We start from the raw sequence: 7,918 nt of genomic DNA on the forward strand, positions 1-7,918 counted from the left end.
GCAGCACATTATGTCCCGATCACTGAAACCTGAGGCCAAGCTCACCTACCAATACATCCCCACCAGGAATGCATCTGGCTAACTGAGCTGTCAAGTGCACTATAGAACACCCGAATACCTGCAAATGCTGACAGTTGAAACAGGAGGAAAAAAACGGTTCCCTCTTTGTTTGTCGACAAATGTCACTACAGTACTGTGATTTTGTTGTTCAACGAAACCAGTGAGTGTTGCAAAACTCATCCTGAATTCTCGGAAGGACAAAAGGCTGCCTTGAGCCCAGGATGGTGATGAGAAGGTACTAATCATCTCCATCACACACCTTCAAGAATAAGTCTTACAGATGTGCGCCTATTCCTCAATCAGTGAATCCGTAAGCAGACACATGATGTGAGTGGAATATGCAAGCATATTTGAAAGTTCCTTCAATCAAGCATTAGCCTAACTCTTTCCTCATACTTCAAAGAGGAAAGAAGGATGGAGGAATGGAAGCAAACCTACATCCTCCACCATGGGGAAGCTTAAGCAAGATGACAGGATACCGAGACAATCAGCTCTAGCCAGGCTGGCACTTCCCAAATCGGGAGCACAGGAGAGGAAGCGGGATGGAGGTTTGATGAAATGAATTGCCGAGACCTAAGGGAAATAGATACTTCTCCTGAAAGAATCTACTCCTAGGTCTTGGCAATGTTGCTGCCAGCTCCAGACTCGGTAAGTATCATTTCATCCAGGAATCAGCAATAGGAAAACTTCTTCCTGGTCAATACTTCTTTCTTCTTCCCTTCTTCCCTCCTCCCTTATGGAAAAAAGGGTGTAAAGACACATAGTTATGCGCACTTTCCTAGAAGGGAAGAAGAGGGCCATGTGTTCCGCAATCTTCTTCTGAAGATTGCCTGGGACTTCTTAGGAGTTGAGGGGGCTGGCTTGAACTCAAGGTTGAGCTGAGATGACTAAGACCCCAAGGTCTTGGCCATTGTCCAAAGGACAAGGCAGTGCCCTGGAAAGAACCTTGATTATCGCAGTATCTGGTAAATCTCTGAAAGAGAAAGGCAGAACCAAGTAAAGGTTCATTCCTAAGGGTCAAGCCAACTCCAGACTTACGAAACTGGAGATCCAAATTGGGACAAAGTCCTTCTTAGCGCCAGAATTGCCCACAAAACTGCAGTCAGCAAGACCCTTCGAGGCAAGAAGAATTCATATTCTGTCAAGGCAGGGGAGAAGCTTGGGTCTCACCCAGAATTAACTCCTTCAAAGAAAAGAATTTATCAGGTCAAGAACGCTCTCGGAAGCAAGGACCGCGGCGGTCCCCGACACTCTCGGACCCTCGTGAACTGCAAGGGTTGTGAGTGATGAAGATTATTCATTGGGGGAGTCGCAGTCCCGTCCCAGGGATCCTCACGCCAATTCGGTCGGCGCGAAGTTCTCCGAAAATGCGAGGGTGATCGCAACTTGGAGACGAAGACCCTCACTGTTTCTGAAGTGTGAAACTCCTGTGCCTCTCCCCTTGGAGGGAGACCTTGACAGATTCCATGAAACCCTTCTTGGCTACCTGGTTATACTACAAGAGAATCGGGGGACCGACACCCAAAGTACACCAGCCAGCCAAATTCCGAAGATAAGTTCGTCGGAGCTCTCTCTGTCCGTCTCACGCCTCTTGGAACAACCAAGAGAAGAGAACAGGTCAGGAGAAAGAGTACCGCTACCTGTCCTGGCAGTAAGATAAGCAGGAGAGGCGGACCATGAGCGATAATCAACTGAAGGAGATTACTGCCACATGGGGGAAGAAGAGCGCTTGTGCCATGGCAAAGCGCTTTCCTGGGAAGAGCAAAAAGTTCACTCGAACATAGCCGAGAACCCGAATCGGAAAAAAACAAGTAGGGCCAAGCCGAGCTGCACCGAACTGAGCCAATCACGTGAACGAGATCCAGCTGGTTGGTATGCGGTGGACTAGGAGGCAGGCGGGGCAAGCTGAGCCAGTCTCGCAAGTCGAGTCGAGCCGAGCAAGTCTCGTAAGCGCAACCAGGGCCCAAGCCGAGCCGAGCCAATAGCGTGAACACAATCGGAACTGGGCAGGGCGGAACTAGTCTGACGTGAACTATTGTTAGTTTCCCGAACTCTAAACTCCTTTGAGGCCAAGACCCCTTGAGAAGAAGGTTCAAAGGGGAATTCTATGTCTGCTGTCCTACATGCTTGAACCCTAAGGTTCAAGACACAAGGATGAAGCCTGGCCAAGCAACCGAAGCAGCTGGCTGGCAGTATCGAGACACCTGGCGTCTCGGCACCCAGACGCCTGGGTGTCTTGGCACGTTCTCTCGTCCTGTGCCTCTCGTCAGGAGAGCGCGCATGATTCATGGAATTTGAGCTACCCACGAGACTCCCAAAAATCGGGAGCGGCTGCTTTCAGTTTCCTAAGAGATCGAAAGAGCCAAGCACAGAACCAGTCTTAAATGCAGATTTCCAAGACTGGCAATGAGGGCGTGGCCTCAAGAGGTCGTGCTCTCGCGGGCCCCGAAACGCAAGACCCAACAGGAGAATGCCAATCGGTTCCTGCCCGAGGGCGGGAAGAGCCAACGAGAGAAACTTGTCTCCCAGAAGAGAGTCAGTCTCTTAGAAGTCCCACAGGACTCCCGAAGGGAATCTCTTCCCTGTTTCTTCTGGTGTTCGAAGACACCAGGCTGGGAACCCGACCGAGCACTGGCAAGCACTCGGAGAGCGCTTGTGGTGCTGGCAGGAAGAGCTGAGACACCTGGTAGCCTCGACCCTTTCTCTCGCACTGCTCCCGAACTGGGCCGCGGAAAATCTTGCCAGACCAGATCAGGATACTTGATATTCCATGGAATCTTGAGCACTTGGAGCGGCTCGCGAACGAGCGCCCGAAGCAGCCCCAGTCTTAGAGGTGGAACCTCTAGGACTGGGAACGGGATCGCAAACTGAGGTCTGTGCGCCCGCGGCTTCCAAAACACAAAACCCAGGGCTATGCGAACCGGTTTCCTAACCTGAAGGTCGGGAAGAGCCAACGAGAGACCCACTGCCTCCTTGGAAGGAGGAAGTCCCTAGCCGTCCAAGGGCATCAAGGGGAAGAAGCAGCCTTCCTCTCCTTTGGCCAATGGAGGTCTGTCCAATTCCCAGGACCCCTCAAACCTCGGGAGAGTAAGGGAAGACGCAGCAGAAGACGAAATCGAAGATAAGATGAAGACAGCAGCTACTTTCACAGGGCGACTTCCTGCACCTCCACTCCGACATCTTCAGGATGGTGGACACAAAACATGGTAACCTCCAGGGCAGTCAGGCAGGAACACAACGGAAGCGGCCCACGACACCACCACAAGGAGAAGCAGCAGGCATGATCAGGACAGTCGATGCAGGAGCTACGGCAGCGGTTCAGAAGGCAGGAGCTACTGCAACGGCCAGGAACATCACTTCCACAGGGCAACTTCCTTCATCTTCACACCAACATCTTCTACAGGATGGCGGACATCGTAACCTCCAGGGCAGCTGGCAGGAACACAACGGAAGCGGCCCTGGGCACGACCGCCAAGAGAAGCGGCAGGCATGATCAGGACAGCCAATGCAGGAGCTACAGCAGAGGTTCGGAAGGCAGGAGCTACTGCAACGGCCAGGAACGTCACTTCCACAGGGTGACTTCCTTTACCTTCACGCCGACATCTACGGGATGGCGGACATCGTAATCTCTGGGGCAGCTGGCAGGAACACAACGGAAGCAGCCCCGGGCACGACCACTGGGAGAAGCAGCGGGCGCAATCAGGACAGCCGATGCAGGAGCTATGGAAGCGGTTCGGAAGGCAGGAGCTACTGCAACAGACAGAAATGTCACATGAAAGTCACCAGCAGCGACAGGAAAGATCGGGCGGCTGCGGCAGGAGACCAGGAACAGCCGCCCACAGACTGACGTTGAGTTAACAAGAGCATCAGACAGGGAACAGCAGGAGCAGATGGACCACAGATATGCCAGAGGCAGTGCCACTGCATACATGAAGACCAGCAATGACAGCGATTGATCCACATCGGCACGAACAGAGTCAGAACGATCCCGACGTGGAGATATGTCATCTAACCAGGCACTGTGGTCGATCTCGAAGCAACACTAAATGAACGTCGGGACTCCTTCATGCGAGACATCCAACCAACTACTCCTGTGTCTGCAATGCTCACTGTCAACCTGAAAGAAAAAGCAAAGATGATTAGAGAGGGAAACTCCTCTCGCTACGAAGGGAATGCCCTACACAATGAGAGGAGGTACTCTAGAAGAGGTCGCCCGACCAGGCCCCCCTTCAAACCCCTGAGGTCTTCTCCCAATGAGCGAGCGAAGAGGGCAAAGGAGGAGATCTCTACTGAAGGAGAGAAAGGAAGAACCTACAGGGAGAGAGAAGGACGGAGGGGAGGCCACCAAGGGCGCCGTGGAAACGGAACTTACAGACGACGCCCGCAACCTCCCACCCGCCCCGCAACTCTCTAAGCACAGGCGGCAAAAACAACACTCAGCAGCACAAGTGGGAAGGAAGTAGTCATGCCCTTGTACAAGGAGGGTGGAAGCCCAAGAAGGGAAGCGAACTCTTACGTCCCGATCAATGTAGGGGAGCGAGGATATTACATCCCAATCTAATATTTCTGATTGTACAGGGGAACGCCTTCAGTATCTAAATAAAGGGCTACTGGAGAGAAGCATTACCACTCGGTTACTCTCCTTTAAATACGCCCTTGGCCGTCAACCCAAGACACAGCGCACATAATATAAACACAAAATACATTAAGATCCCACCGGAATAATAAGAGCTTAATGACAGTCAGGCAAAGAGAAACCACATCTGCAACGCATGACGGACGAAAGCAAACTGGAATGTTTATATCCGGGCAGGTGGGTACTCCCGCCTACCTGACGGTAGTTACTGCCTAACCACCTTGCTCAAGAGTTTAAAGGCCGTTTCCAGCCTACGCTGAAGGGATTCCTAATGTAAAGGACCGAGGGTTTGTATATTGTGTCGGAACAAAAGAAAAAAGAAAGATCCCACAGAGAAAAAAGCAAAATGGTGATCAGGGCAGAGCGAGGACACACATCTGCACAGCACGACAGCCAAAAGCAAGTTGGAATGTTTACATCTGGGCAAGCGAGACTCCCACTTATCAGACGGTAGTTAACCGCTTAACCACCTTGTTCGAAAGTTTAACGGCCATTCCAGCTTCAGTGAAACTAATTCCTTATGTGAAGGACTGAGGGTTTGCATATTGTGTAGGAACAACTACCAGTTTCCAGCTGCTCTGAAGCAAATTCCTACTGTAAAGTTCGATGGTTTGTATATTGTGTAGGAACAATGGCATTATGATTGTTTTTCAGATGATTTTTACTAATCTACCAAACTGCAATAAAAACGCTTTGTTACTCCCCTAAAATAGCTTCACAAATTTCATATACTGGGGACTTACCCAGTAGGAATCCAAACCTTTAGGGTCAGGTTAGGTTGGGAGGGCAGACTCGGCACCCTTGGTTAGTATAAAACAGTATGGAAAACCTCTTAATTTATTAAAAATTACAGCATGAAAATACATTGAAGCAGCCAGACACGGTTTTACATGAAAAATTGCCCAGAGTGAAAAAAAACTCATTTACAATAATTTTGGTTTAATTTTTAGGGAGTTTTGGGACGTTTAGGTTTGCTTGGTGACCTAGTTTGATCAAGTTAAGACTCTTAGGTTTTTTCAGCTTACATAATGTTTTTCTTTTACTGGTTTTTCTCCTCATTCACTTAAAAAATCCTAGTTTCACACAGTCATGCCCTGGGCCATAATGACTGCATGACAGGCCATGCCCAAACAAGCAACTGCAATGAAACTGGCAGTCTAACTTGTCAAAATCCTGCCAGTTGGTCATCAAAATATTTACAGCTTTTTGTTCAAGTTCATGTCTTTTGTTTAAGCTTATGATATTTACTGTCTTTTTTTTATATTGACAGTCATCACCAAGGGGCTGGTACAATATGCAGCACCCATTTTGCACAAAAACTGATAATTACCAAACAAAAGGGGTGCGGTGGTAGTCTTCAATTTTACCATAATTTTGAATAAGAGCCATTTTTATAACAACCAATATGCAAATGCCAAAGCCTCTCCTATACCCTCAAGCCTAACCTACCATGACAGGCCCGGGTAGGCTCAAATTCACCTTGACAAAGAAACTGCAAAGAAAATTGGTCAAAATCAAAACCAGAAACTTATATAAAACCAGTTCAATTAAACAAATAAAATAAATAAAGGAAATAATGACTCCTAACCCAGAAGAACTCCTAAAGTACCAAAATTAAAAGTAAAATGTAATATTTTTCAGAGCCACTTCTTATGATGAGAAACACCCACAATTTTGCCAGCCCAATAAGAGACCTTCGGGTAGTTTTTCTGAGAAACATTACACTCCTTCTGCTTAAAAACCAGAACTCCAAAACTCAGGTAATTCACATTTCGATATATTTTCCCTGGCTTAAATAGTGTACTTTCTGTTTTTATTTCTACCGCAAATGATTAGATTTTCAACTGGTTTTCTGCGGCTTATGCACTTTAGGGTTCTGGCAAGCGGTAATATGATAACTCTTTGAAATTTACATCCCTAACGTCTAGTTACAGTTTCGGTGAAATTCAGTTTAAACTGCAATGTTACCCTTTTTAGTTAACCACTTCACTTACCTTAAATAGATAGTAGTACTAAATGTTCACGAAGAAAGGTATTCACAACCTGTGTTCCATTGTAATGTCCATGGAAACGACCAATAGCCTCAAAGTTTGTTGTCAGCTGAAAATGGAAAAATCCTCTTGAATCAAAGCAACCAATCAGGTTTCAGCATTTGTACTGGTACTTATAATTCATAACGCGATTAGGCATTTTTACCCAGGCAAAAAACAAAAACGCATCAGCTGAAAAACTGACATGGCAGCATAAACGCATCATAACAACAAAGGCACAATTACTGCACTTGCCGGACAGGAAAAATATATGATAACCGTTCAAAACAGACGTATGCTACTGGATGTAAACAAACGACTTAGAAAATTTCTTGCCGATTAGATTGCGTATCTCGGATATGGTGAATCTCCTCAAAAACCCTTGTTGGATGGACTTCACGGGTTAATTACACTCGAGCGTCAAAAATGAAAGGTAAATTCATGATCAGCAACCAAAAAACTATAGAAGTTAAGTTAGAAGGCAGTCGCTGCCGCGGAGCTAATATATAGTTCTACCAAACTCATACGCAAATTGGTAAAAATGAAACCCAGAAACTCCAATAAAACCAGTTTCACAAAATAATAAAGCTAATACTGACTCCTAGCCTAGCCTGACCCAGTCTAGCCTTACATAGGCCTGGTCATGCTTTACATACCACTGTAACAACCAATCCCAAAGCAAAAGCAACCGCTAAGCAGCGACTTGCGGCCATCGTAATCTTAATTTAACCACATTTAACTTAAAACCTCGAATTTAAACCAATTTTCCTTACTCTAAAAATCAATTTTAATCATTGACTGACCTCGATTGACCTTCAGCGTGAGTTGAATACGGTTTAAACCTCAATCATTGACTTGCCTCGGTTGACCTTCAATTCGATCACTCAGTCAATATTTCCGGTCGCAATGATTGATTTCTGTGACTCTTTGGCGATGCAATTGCACGACAATACTTGTTTACATCATGAGTCACTCTGCCACTTTCCACCCAAGATGATTAGGGCCCTTAATTGAATCAATTTGGGTTAGTAATTAAGTTTTGTAGAATTTTAGATCAATTAAAAGGTAATAAATGTAATTATCTTACGTTATTTTAATACAAAACTGAGTTATTGTACTTATGAATGTAATTAATGAAGCATTTTTTGACGATTTACTTATTTTCTACCGTACGTAATAATTCAAGTAACAG

General features: G+C 46.6%; 1 protein-coding gene across 1 annotated transcript in view; it reads right to left on the reverse strand.

Moving 5' to 3' along the window:
- The window catches only part of LOC136852267 (zinc finger protein 260-like), a 54,219-nt gene extending 46,529 nt beyond the window's left edge, over nucleotides 1-7,690 (reverse strand). Inside the window, exon 1 of the mRNA XM_067126737.1 lies at nucleotides 7,530-7,690. The gene's annotated coding sequence lies outside the window, so the exon portion shown is untranslated. The remainder of the gene's footprint in view (nucleotides 1-7,529) is intronic.
- Nucleotides 7,691-7,918: the final 228 nt, after the last annotated feature.

The sequence above is a fragment of the Macrobrachium rosenbergii genome, chromosome 25 (assembly GCF_040412425.1).
Source record: "Macrobrachium rosenbergii isolate ZJJX-2024 chromosome 25, ASM4041242v1, whole genome shotgun sequence".
Taxonomy (NCBI): domain Eukaryota; kingdom Metazoa; phylum Arthropoda; class Malacostraca; order Decapoda; family Palaemonidae; genus Macrobrachium; species Macrobrachium rosenbergii.